Source organism: Budorcas taxicolor, chromosome 2 (assembly GCF_023091745.1).
Source record: "Budorcas taxicolor isolate Tak-1 chromosome 2, Takin1.1, whole genome shotgun sequence".
Lineage (NCBI taxonomy): Eukaryota > Metazoa > Chordata > Mammalia > Artiodactyla > Bovidae > Budorcas > Budorcas taxicolor.
The window spans coordinates 99,106,537-99,119,659 of record NC_068911.1 but is presented as its reverse complement, the minus strand read 5'-3'; positions in this window follow the sequence as shown (position 1 = coordinate 99,119,659).

Genomic DNA, 13,123 nt, shown 5'->3' with positions numbered 1-13,123 from the left:
AGTAAAAAGGAATTATGAGCACCATCTTTCATAGAGATTCACAGTGAACTGCAATTATGCCCCTCCCTGCCTCACCTCAGCTGCTTTGTTGAAAGCCTGTCTCTGACATTCAGAACAGAAAATGGAGCAATTATTCCAAGAATAACTTATTAGGAAGAAAAAAAGAATTATGGGATCCCAAACCAAAAAAAAAAACAAATCTGATGAGAGCATAAGAAAGACAAGTTTATAGACCAACACTATCAGCTGGAACTTTCCGGAGATTCAAATGTTCTGAGAATCAAATATGGTAGCCATTCAACACATGTAGTTGTAGAGAACCAAGATTTCTCTAGTATGACTGAGGAATCAATTGTTTTCAACATAAATTTAAATGCCCTCATATCTCATATAGCTAGAGACTACTATACTCAACACGTATCTATAAACTATGTTCATTTTTACATTTCACTTGTCTGGGATATGGTATTTATTTAAAAGTTACATATTACTTATTATTTGCTAACAAATAGTAGGTTTCCTTCTCTCTGAAAAAGAAATACCAATTCATTCAAACACATATAAAGTGATCATTAAATCTTACATTCTCCAGTGCATTTTCTAAAATAAATGTTGAGGATATCTAGTGGCTTCTGGGTCTCAGCTTTGCCATTGACAGCTAAATGAGTGTACGGAAGTCAGTACTGGATCTGAGTCATACTTTCCTCATTATCAAATGAGAAGTAACAACAGGCCATTCTAGCTTATAAAATATGTTTGTTATAAAATGCCATGTACCATAGGACAGACAGGTGTTAGAAGAGCATAATGCAAGGTCATAGTACAGAGCAACAGGTTGTGAGGCTGCTTCTTTAGCTCAGGTGGTCAGGATGGATCTCTTTGAGGATAGCACATTAATCTGCAACCTGAATGAGAAGTCTTACGTGCAGAAATCTGAAGGATGAGCAGTTGAGACAGAAGTTATAGTAAACACATACATTTTGAGATGAGCATAGGTCACAAAGAAGTTAAATGTAGCTAAAATATATGGAACAAGGAAGAAAAACAGGGAGGATAGCAGAGTAAGATAGTTAAATAGGGCCAAGTAATCACTCCCTGATAGTTTTGGTAAGAATTTGTACTTTCACATTCAAAGAGACCAGTAAAGATTGCAAGCAAAGAATTTAAGTAAACTGAGTTGCATTTTCCAAGTAACACTCTAGTTGCTATGTGGTGAATGGACAGTAGGAATTACAGGTATGGAAGCCTGGAGATCTTGTAAGAAAGCTGTTGCAACATTTAATAATGTCTCCCTATATTACCTAGATGGGAAACTAGTATTGGCAGTATATTATTATTTTTTGTCAAAGGGACTGCATAGATTTATTCAATGGGCTTCCTTTGTGGCTCAGCAGGTAAAGAATCCGCCTGCAATGCAGGAGACCTGGGTTTGATCCCTGGGTTGGGAAGATTCCCTAGAGAAGGGAAAGGCTACCCACTGAGGTATTCTGGCCTGGAGAATTCCACGGACTGTATAGTTCCATGGGGTCACAAAAAGTTGGGCATGACTGAGTGACTTTCACTTTCATTCAGATAAGGGACTATGACAAAAATGGTTAAAGATTTGTACTCTTCTTTCAGGGTAAGAATTATAGTTGGAAAGTGGTTGCCCAGCCAAAGACTGTACTTTCAAGTTTCCTTGGTATCTAAGTATTGCCATACGAGTAGTTTTCATGAAGAAAACACAAACATAAGTGATGCCTGGCTCTTCAGGATCAAGGTGAGTAAGAACCAGGTGTGCCTTTACCGTCTTTCAGCTGTTTTCTGACTGTTTGCTAGATGTCTCCTCTTCCTCAAGGAAGATTCTAGAAACCATACCCATTTTCCTGGGTTCCTGATTGACTGCATGGAGCAGAGCCCTCTCACAACTCCAACAACTCATGTTTGATTTTTACCAGGACAAGTAAATTTGTTTCATATTACACCCATCAAATATTGCCTTTTTTAAAGTAGGAGCTAACTTATCTTAATTAATAATAATTTAAAAAAAATCCATAGCATTGCCTGTATCATATGTTATGTATTTTTTCAGTCAGTACAATTCTCCATATGTGTGCAAATGGAGATGAATCTTTAAGGTCATACCTGGATAATGGCTGACTGAAATATAAAGCTATGATTCAAATCCTTAGGGAATCTAGTTTAGAGGAAGACACTAAAGGAGATCACCTTTTTAGTTGTCAAAAAATAGAATTTGAAATACTTATCATATAGATTGGAGCCACAAAAACACATAATACAGGGCTTATCTACATTATGATAAAACCAAAGTGCTAGAAACAAAATGTGCGTTTGTTTTAGTTTCCTTTGAGGAGAATGTGTTTATGCAATACTTCAGGTAACTCCAGACAACATGAATGAACTCTGTAAGTGCAAACAGCACTGGCCATTTGGAATATTTACATCCTTAATTATATTTGAAGACTAAAATCATAGCTGATTTTTCTTTTTGATCTTTGAAAACAACTCTTTTTATAATTTCAAAGAAAGTATGTAGTAGGAAGTATCCAAGTATTCTATATTTTTAAGTCAGGGAACAAGTACTAGCACTTTAATCCCAAATTTGCATTAAATTGTTTGAACAATCATCAGAACTTGCGCTCTCTCTTACTCTCTTCCCCTGGTTGTTCATATAACAGAATCCATTTGCCTGAAAGTAAAGTCAGTTCTATGGGTAAGACAGCATTAATTTTAAAACTTAGTTGGGGAAGATTTATGAACAACAAGGTTTATATTTAGAACAATACAGTATTTGAAAAGGAGCACGCATTTTCTATTATGCTAAACAAGCTGTACATTTTATTTGTATCTCTGCCACATTTCAGCAAGATTCTATGTTCAGAAAGCCCATGTTATGACTAATTTCATTCACATATAAGAATAAATGTAGCTGGTTTGAGAGGGGAAAAAAATGAAAACACTATGTGGTTTTCTAGACTGGGGAATGAAAAAGACAATGACATTATACAGCAGTCTAAAATAGAAAGTTTTGTAAATCAGAGAACTATGGGAGACATTCTGGTTGAGACAGTTGAGGCATAGTGCAGCCCAAGTAAGAGGCAGAGGTTGAAAGAAATATAACCCCAAACAAAAGTAACAAAATTTAGATTTCTTGTAGGTATAACTTTGCTATTTCCCTTTCACTTTCTCTGTTACACACACACACACACACACACACGTACCCTTCATGTTATTTTTTGGTTGCCCAGAGTCTTCTACTGAATTTTACTTTCTTCCTCTCCAGTTTTCAGTTTCCCTGATATTTACATCATTCTCCCATTTCACTACTCATTTTTACTGCCAATACACAGTATAATCTGATTATTCCATTAGAGCAGGTAACCATGCCTACCCTCCTCTCTTCTATTTTAATGGCAGATGTCATGATTGATGACAATACTCTTGTTAAGCCCCAGGCACACTCCATCTATCATTACACCATACTCTAGGTGGCATTACCTGTTGTGTGAATTAGCATGAATACCTGAGTGTCCTATAACAGCAAAAGGTTACCACAAAGAATGAATTAATGATATAAATAATCCTCTAGAGGGACTTTAAAAAATTAGTTTATTTAAACAAGTGAAAACTATAAAGTGTAAAACATGCTTGTTAGCATTTACTGTCAGATCTGGAAGGAGCAAGTAGTGGGGACAACAACCACTAAGTATATACATCGTGACATGACAATAAAAAGATTCATGTACCCATTCTGCTCAGTCTGATTGACTGATGTTTTAGAGGTGGACAAAGAAAGGCTTTCAGACAGAGTACTATCTGAAAATGAGTTTTGAACTTTTACGCAGAGTTATCCAGACCAACAGTGACATAGAAAAAAAGCTTGGAGAAGGAGGAAAAAAAAAAGTATATTTTGAGAGTACCAGGAACATGGTAAAGGGTAAGCCTTGAGAGTTTTGCAAGAGTAAGATTTTTTGAAAGTACCAACTCAAGAAAGAAAGGTTAATTATACTATGTTGGCAAATAAGCATTGTAGTGCTGGTTCAAAATAAATATGTGAAAATAATATATTCAAGAAAGAAAACCTTAACAACCACCACCACAGAAAAATGGCCTTTTAATCCTATTTCTCCTGAGCCTCTGTGTCACTGTTAGGTCTTTAAAAGGCTGAATGCCCATTCGTGTTATGCCTATTTGAGCAATTTTGCTATGGTGATATTTTACCTTAGTGCTTTTACCTAGGTTTTGTTATTGATAAAAACACATGTCTTAGCTCAATAGAATGTACCGTTTCAAGCATCTCCACATTTATCTGAAGTGGAGGCCTAAAATCACTGACTTTTATTACAGATGGTACAAAAACTTCCTAAAATCATTAGTTGTTCTTAGACACGTATTGATGCTTTACTGAGGATGAGTGCCAGATTCTCTTTGGGAAAATACTTGAAAAATAGGATTTGTACGAATTATCACTTTAAAGGTAAATGAATATTTTAGTTTTGACTCATACATTAATAAAGAATCAGAACAAATATAAATCTACTCTGAGGGCCTAGAATATGATTCAAACCTCAGAAAATGGAATTGGCAATGTCTGGTAGGAAATTGAGAGCCATAATGGAGGAATAAAATGTTTTTGATTTAGTTAAAAATACCAAGACAGCATATGGCTGAATGACTTTGAAATAGCTTTTCAGATTTAGACAGGTAGCAAATTAGGTTAATGATTTGAATTTTGACAATATGAATATTGGCAAATAACCCCATTTCACTCCACAGATGCAGAGAAGATTAAAACTTTGCAATTTTATGTCAGGACATAAAATATCAAAAATATCACAATTTTATGTTCTAGTTAACAACAGTAATGTGATTTTAAGACTTTTGCCTTCAAAATACTTTATAAAGAACAATTACAAGAAACTCTAATGAAAATGTCAAATTCTTCTCAAAGGTGGAAGGTGACAGAGAATTTACATTTTCTTTTTTTGTTGGTATAACATATTTTAAAATATTCAAGTCAGTCAGTGATGTTAGGCATGAGAGAAATGAAATAGAAAGGAAATTTTTTCCATTAGTAATATTCTGTAAACTTACTTTCTTTAGGATGAGTTAGCTCAAACAGGAAAAATTTCAATTTACGTAAGAATTTCAGGTTGTTATATATTGACATATTTACCTATATAGCATGTTATCATTATCATTAAATTCGTTAAATACTGCCAATATGTTTTAGTTGTTCAAGTTTTTACTTGAACTACAGCAAATAGTTTGGGATTGTCTAAAATACAGAATATATGTTTTAAAAATCATAATATTTTAAGCAGCTTTCTTCTGTATTATGACTATAGTAAAAATGATAATTTCCTGTATACAGAAAATGTTTCATCTCAATGAATCCACCAAATGACTTGCAGTTCTAACAAATTAAAATTGCTTCTTCTGAATAAATATGAATATAGCTTTGATATGAAGTTCCTGGAGCATTTCACAATTATGAAAATAGAAAAAAAAACTCTCTAAATAGATACTTCACTTTTTGTTTGTAAAGGAGGAATGACTGCATAGTAGGTAAAACAGAGGAAACAATGGAGATTATGTAGACATAAGTCAGTCAGATTTCTTCTTCCTTGCGGAAGTGAAAATAAATGCCTATATCTAAAATTTAAGGTAACCACCCAAGGCCTTAAATTCTTAGGACATTCTTGCATCTTTGAAAGAAAATGTTTTGTTTTTTTTTAATTTTTATTTTTACTTTATTTTACTTTACAATACTGTACTGGTTTTGCCATACATTGACGTGAATCCACCACGAGTATACATGAGTTCCCAATCCTGAACCCCCCTCCCACCTCCCACCCCATATCATCTCTCTGGATCATCCCCATGCACCAGCCCCAAGCATCCTATATCCACAAACATAGACTGGCGATTCATTTCTTACATGATAGTATACATGTTTCAATGCCGTTCTCCCAAATCACCCCACCCTCGCCCTCTCCCACAGAGTCCAAAAGTCCGTTCTATACATCTGTGTCTCTTTTGCTGTCTCGCATACAGGGTTATCCTTACCATCTTTCTAAATTCCATATATATGTGTTAGTATACTGTATTGGTGTTTTTCTTTCTGGCTTACTTCACTCTGTATAATTGGCTCCAGTTTCATCCACGGAAAGAAAATGTTGATGGACAATATCTGAAGATGGATAGAGATAACAGTTGCACAACATGGATACACTCAATACCACTGAATAGTCACTTAAAAGCAGTTTAAATAGTAAATTTTGTTATGGATATTTTATCACAATAATTGTTAAAGTAGATGTTGGCTCCCTTACACTTATCCTCACATGTAAATAAGAAATATCTAATCATACAGGAAGGAGCACTGCAAATACGGTCACCTATCATTAATATTTTCTGATTCTTTTCTAGAGAATTATTTCAAGAGTCAACACCTACAGAGGTAAGAATAGATAACAGTATGGTCGGATGGATGATTTGTTCTTTAGGTTTTCCTCATTTTTCTAAAGTTTTTAAATATCCTTATTAAATATTTCTCAGCAATTTAGTATATTAATGCTAAGTTACTTCAGTCGTGTTCAATTCTGTGTGACCCTAAAGGACTACAGTCTGCCAGGTTAGGCTGTCCTTGGTATTCTCCAAGCAAGAATACTGGAGTGGGTTGCCATTTCCTTCTCTAGGGAGTATATTAATAAATCTGCTTATTTTTAACATATATTCCAGTCCTTGGAGTTCAACTATGAAGGGAGACAGAAAAACTGAGTTGTTTGCTTTTCCTTGTAATGGTTATGGGCATTTATATATAGGAATGTATACCAGTCCTTTTTAAAGCATCATAATTTTTAAATTACAAATATGCATATAAGGGTGGATTGGAAAAGTGAGCTCCTTTCGAATCTACTTCTCAAAAACTGTGCTGATCACTTTGGCCAAACCTGAAAACTAGCAACAGTTCTTCAATTATAGCTGATCTTCCTGAAGACACAAGTCATTTCTTTCAAAATCTGTTTTTGAGATGCATGAAAGAAAGTTGCTGTGACAGCATGGTATAATAGTTCAAAGCTCTAGTCTACCACTTATTCCTTGTGACCCTGGGTAATTATTTAACCCCTCTTTTTCTATTTTTTCACTTGTAAAATCAGGATAATAGTCTTAATTAGTTCATTAGTTTTGGAGGAGATTAAATGAGTTGCAGCTCCCTTAGAACAATGTCAGACTCATCATTAGCTATTATAAATGTTATTTTTCACTATTAGTCTTAGCTCCAGTGTGAGAAATTCTATTAGAGATGAATGATATTGCATCTACTTTATGACTGTATTTATTAGGCTCAAAATGAATTCAGATGACTGAATTAAAGAATTTGACTGTTAAACTGATCAAATAAACAGAAGATTGGCCAAGTTTTCACTTGGCTAATTGATATGTATATAATTACTGAAGAGTTAAAAAAATACAAAAATATATATACACAAATATGAAAAAAGTGCATCTTGCTTCTCCTAAAATTGTTACCTTTTTGTATCCTCAGTACGGTGAGGTAGAGAGTAATTTCTGAAAGTTCAATTTTAAAAACATTTCTCTTTTCTCCTGTTCCTCCCTACTACATAATCTCTGACAAACCTTCTGTCTCTGACTGCAGCATGTTGCAATTAGCAACAATTAATTAACCTTACCAAAAACCAGTATGAAGCTGATTTAAGCTCCTTTTTTTCTCCTTTCCCCTTTTTGTTCTTTGGGTCTGTAAAGCTTATGGTTTAAGAAGTTCAGGCAACAGGGATTTCTTTTTCTTTAACTATGCCTACCATAAATACAATGGATGTTTGACGTGAGATTATTTTTCCCTATAATTACATAAAGCTTTGGAAAAAATAAGAATCATTTCTCTGTTTTCTGAATTGCATGACTTATTTATATATTATATGACTATTATTTAACTCTTAGTGTGTGATTAGCACTACCATTATTTTCAGACAAAGTAAGTATAACACCTTTCTTTTAGAAAATGTATCATTCTTCTAATCTTAATAAGCAGAAAAATATGACTTGCATGTAAACCCATTATTTCATTGTTAATAAAATATGTATGTTATATAACTACTCTATGCTTAAGAATCACTATTAATTTTCATTCCTCAACTTTTTTATTGCTTTGCTGATCATCTGCCCCAGAGAAATCATTTAAATATCACTGATCAATTATTCTGATATCTAAAACAAGCTTAAGGGATTAAAATCAATATCCCATTCTGGAAATCAAGTTATGCTGCACCTGAAATTTAACTATACAAAATAAAGACCTAAATAGAAAATATTTGTTCTTCCAAATTCTAGTTTTATAAAGGAAGATATATATTCAAATGCAACAAGAATTAATAAAAATAAAAACACACGACTATTTTTAACTAAGAAATGTTGCTCTGCTTGTTAATGCATTATGGTTCCTCGTGTGCTTCACTTATCCTCTTTATTAAACCACTGAGGACGCTGGTTGTGGAATAGATTAAAGCAGTAATTGGCAACTTATATTTAGCAGAGACGTCTAGGTATAAAATGTTAAAATCTCTACATTATTAAAAATGAATTCTATTTAGTTTATGAGTCATATTTATTAAACATCCTTAACTGCATTATCCTGTGGTGATACTCGAGTTTGTCAAAACGGCCGAAGTAGTTCTTTAAATGTATGTAACTGACTTTTGGTTAGTGTTCCCATCTTCCCACAGATTTCCTATGTGCCCTGAAAAATCACTTTATCTCTTGGCATAACAGTTCCTTTACTTCGAAACTGCCATCACTTATCTCCCAGGGAGACTCTGCTAATATTATGTAGACTGTTTGAGAGTGCCTACAATGGACTTTGCTGTTCCTCAACTGGTGTTCACTGGTTACAGCTGCCCACTGTCTCTTGACAATGAAATCATATATAATTACACCCAGCTATATAAAGAGATATATCTTCTTAAAATCATGCAATCATCAAAAGGCTCTCTTAAATATTGAGACTCTTCTCATTTCCCTCTAGTTTGTTTTTCTACTTTGGGGCATTGTCTCATATCATTATTCACATAACAGGTTTATAATTATCCAGAATTAATAACTGCATACTGTATGCATATTTCTGTTAAAATTCTCACAGGGATATGTATAAAATCAATGCGATAAGAATTTTACCCATCAGCAGTCATTATGTTTTGATACCAATGTTAACTAATTTTCTTCAAAATGATATTTTCATAATGATTTACAAGACTTGTCTCTCTGCTGCATTATATCTAAGCATCTGTAACATTTCCCTTCTTTCTAAACATCCTTCTGAACATTTTCTACATTAGTTTAAAAAATTACCTAGCTCTTTCATTTTATATCAGTTTTGTTCCCATCAGCTATGTAACAACTAATTTACAAATGGTAGTGATTTGCATCATATGTATTAGTTTAATACCTTTTTTATTATAAAGGCAATAACTTTACTAATATTCTTACTTTAACGAGCTCCATGTTTTTTCTCCTTTGATGACTTCAAAAGTTGGAGTCATGAAATAATTCAGTATTCAAAAAGAAGAAAGTCAAGAGTCACCACTCACAATAAAACAAAACAAGATCAAACACTGAAATCACTAAGGTATAGACTTCTGAGTAAAATGTGTTTGATATATAAATATGGGCCAGTTTCTGTATTTCACATTCTTTTAAGTTATTTGATCTTCATCCAGTAATTATATTACTTTTAACAGATACAGCTCAGTAATAATCAATTTACAGATCAGAAAGCATTTTATCTTTTTAGACTTATGAATTGAATTAAATCTATTGATTAGATGCTTACAATTTCCCTTATACACTGAAATTCTATAATTCTCTAAAAACTGTGACTATTCCATTTCTCCAACCACCAAAGATTTCAATTTCAACATATTTTAAATTTTTATCCTAAATAAAGATGTCAAACATAAAAATCCACTGAAGTGAAGCAAATTTACCCAACTACATTTCAGCAATAAAAAAGATGCATAAACTTTGTAATCATGTAAATTAAATACATAATCTACTTACAAAGAAATAATTCAAGACAATAAACTGACCAGAAATTAAAGTACTATGAAAATAGTGTATATTTCATATAAACTAAGTAATACCTAAGACTTTAATATATAAAACTATCAATCATACATGGGCTGTATACAGTCTACAATTACACATATTTCTATGCATTGAAGTTAATTCAGTTCCTTATGATTTTAAAATGTTTAAACCAAAGCAGTCAACTTCTCTCAAATTGAACATTAAATTTCACTTGCCAGATTCCTACTTACAACGATCCTCATTTTTGACACATAGAAATTGACCAGTCTTCTTTTATCAGGAAAACAGCTATTTTAGAGTTTAAACCCACTAAGCTGAACTTGACTTAGGGGCTATTATACTTTCACACATCCTAAGCTAAAATAGCCCAAACAATGTACAAAGGATTACATGTTTACGGTTAAGACCAACCTATTAGGCCAACAAATTAAAAACCAACACCTCTTAAAATGCATACATTTCAAAAATGAAGTGTGATGTATATGTGACGTACACGTATTTTAATATTTTTAAGTAGGTTCCTGGCAATTGTACTAAATTGGCTATCATTCTGTTATATTCATATAATACTTTACTTAAAAAAATCCATTTAATAGCAGCACGTTAAAGAGCAAGACAGGCAGTGAAATCTATAATAGTTATAACTATTCTTAAATCTGAGTCAGTCAATATGATCTTTCAATGCCCCTTTCTGATGACACTTGCAGATGTAGTGGTCCTTTGGCTGTTTGTCACATCAGTCCCTACTTATTGGGCTTCCCACGTGGTGGATGCAGGAGACGTAAGAGACGTGGGTTTGATCCCTGGATCTTATCCTTCATTTTGGCATTCTAGTTCTCAGGATGAAGGTTCTGTTTCATGACATCATTATGAAGTCTACAGATTATTTGTTCATTTGTGTTTGATTACTCTAGGGGAGTTAACTTTATATTCTATTTAACACTCAAGTTATATATGTAATCTTTTATATTGTGTTTAGAACGTCTGCTGATTTTCTGTAATACAACATTTTTCTCTAACCTTTCCCACAATTTAGAAAACCCCAAATTTGCCAGGTGTTTTAATGAAAACTCTCTAAGATCTTTTAAAATCGATTTTGCCACTCACACTTATGGCCAGAATATAGTCATCATCAATGCCACAGAAACAGTAATGTCCAGTTAGTATCAATAACTGGCAAAAATCTTATTCCCTAGGCCAATCCTTTTTTAAGAGATTACAATTTCCTTAATGGAGGAAGATATATATTCTTGAAGGTCAAAAAAAGTTCAGTGTAAGCAAGTTCAAATATTTCAACCTAATACACACACATGCATACACATGCATTTAGATATATATCCACACACATATTATGCAACTATTATATTTAAAATAAATAATCACCCTGTTTATTGAGGTAGAGACAAATGCTTAGCAGTCTGTATATGTCAGCTTTAATTGTTTATAGAAATAAATATTCTGCTTCCCTGTAAGAGCTGAGGAAACAGACCTAGAATGTAAGCATTACTCAGGTAGGAAGATTCAAATTCAGACTGAGTGCAAAGCCTCTAGCCTTCAAATTCACCATGCTTCTCTCTACCTACAAATCACTCAACAACTTCTGTCTGTTATTTGATTTTTCATACTGCTCACCCCAAACTTTAGGGATCATTTCTAGGGAATCTAAGAAAAACTCTATTGCACATGCAATGGAAGAGTAACAGTGTATATTTTTGTCATTATTTTAATAAGCTATACTGTGATCTGACGCTTTAGTTTGTTAAAGAGAAAAATAAAAAATAAACAAACAATATGATTGCTAAATGTCTGAGAAGCTCCACAGTTGCATTTATAGCATTATGGTCTGGATCTTGTTCATTGAAAACTGCCTGATGTGGGGAATTAATGTTGTCTGTGGAATGTTGACTTAATTGGGTTGAAGCTATTAATCTACTCTGTCACCTGCTAATGGTGCCAGAGGATTCTGGCATGATGCTTTACCTATGTCTACTTTTTCCTCCAGGCCATATTATGAAATGATTAAAGTCCATGCTCAGGGCACTATAGTTCTCAGAAAACTATCAAAGTAGTTTCAATTGCTCAGGAGAGTTTTGCTGACGATTTCCTAAACCATTCTTTAAATTTCAGCAAATACTAATGCTGAGATTGAGTTTTACTTAGCTAGCATTGCTAGATGGCCAAATTTTCCAGATGCATTAGATGTTTTTAACACTAATTTAATTTATATGTTAATCATATTTTATTTTAATAAATTCATATATATATATGAGTTGGTGAGGGAGATGGTGAAGGATAAGGAAGGCTGGCGTGCTGCATGCATTTCATGAGGTTGAAAACAGTCAGACATGACTGAGTGAACAGCAATATATATATATATATATATATATATATATATATATATATATATATATATATACAGGTGTCCTCTCAGAAAAACACAACTGAATAGAAATTTAAGCAGAAAGAATTTTCCTAAGGATTTGGTTATAAACATGTTCAAAAGGCTTAAACAGTATAGAGACGAGTTGGAGGGGGATCAGGGTGGCAACAGTAAGACAAAGATTGGTTACTTAAAGACTAGGAATCTGCTTCTGCTCTGAGCCAGTATTTGCTGTATTGCTAGAGTTATAGGAACTCCACTGCCTTGTAGCAACAAGGAATGCATGGTATTCTCTGGATAGGAATCCAGAAGCCCACATTTCCTCCAAGTGTGCACAAACTACCTTGAAACTCCTTGAGGCCTACAACCACCTCCCAAGGCTCTTTATTGTCTGCTGCTGCAAGAGGCTCCACCAGAAGTAGGAAAACATTTTTTTTTCTTCTCCCTTCCCTTTTCCAATCTCTCAGCAGTGGCTCTAACTGGCAGTGCCCTTTGGGAATCCAGGAAAAGTAGCCTGGAGGATGTAGTAGTTGCCAGCTTCTAAGAGAAACATGGAGCTGAGAGGGAAAAGAATGGACTCAGCACGATTTATTTTATTTTGTCTTACAATTCTATTTTATCCTTACCATTGATTCA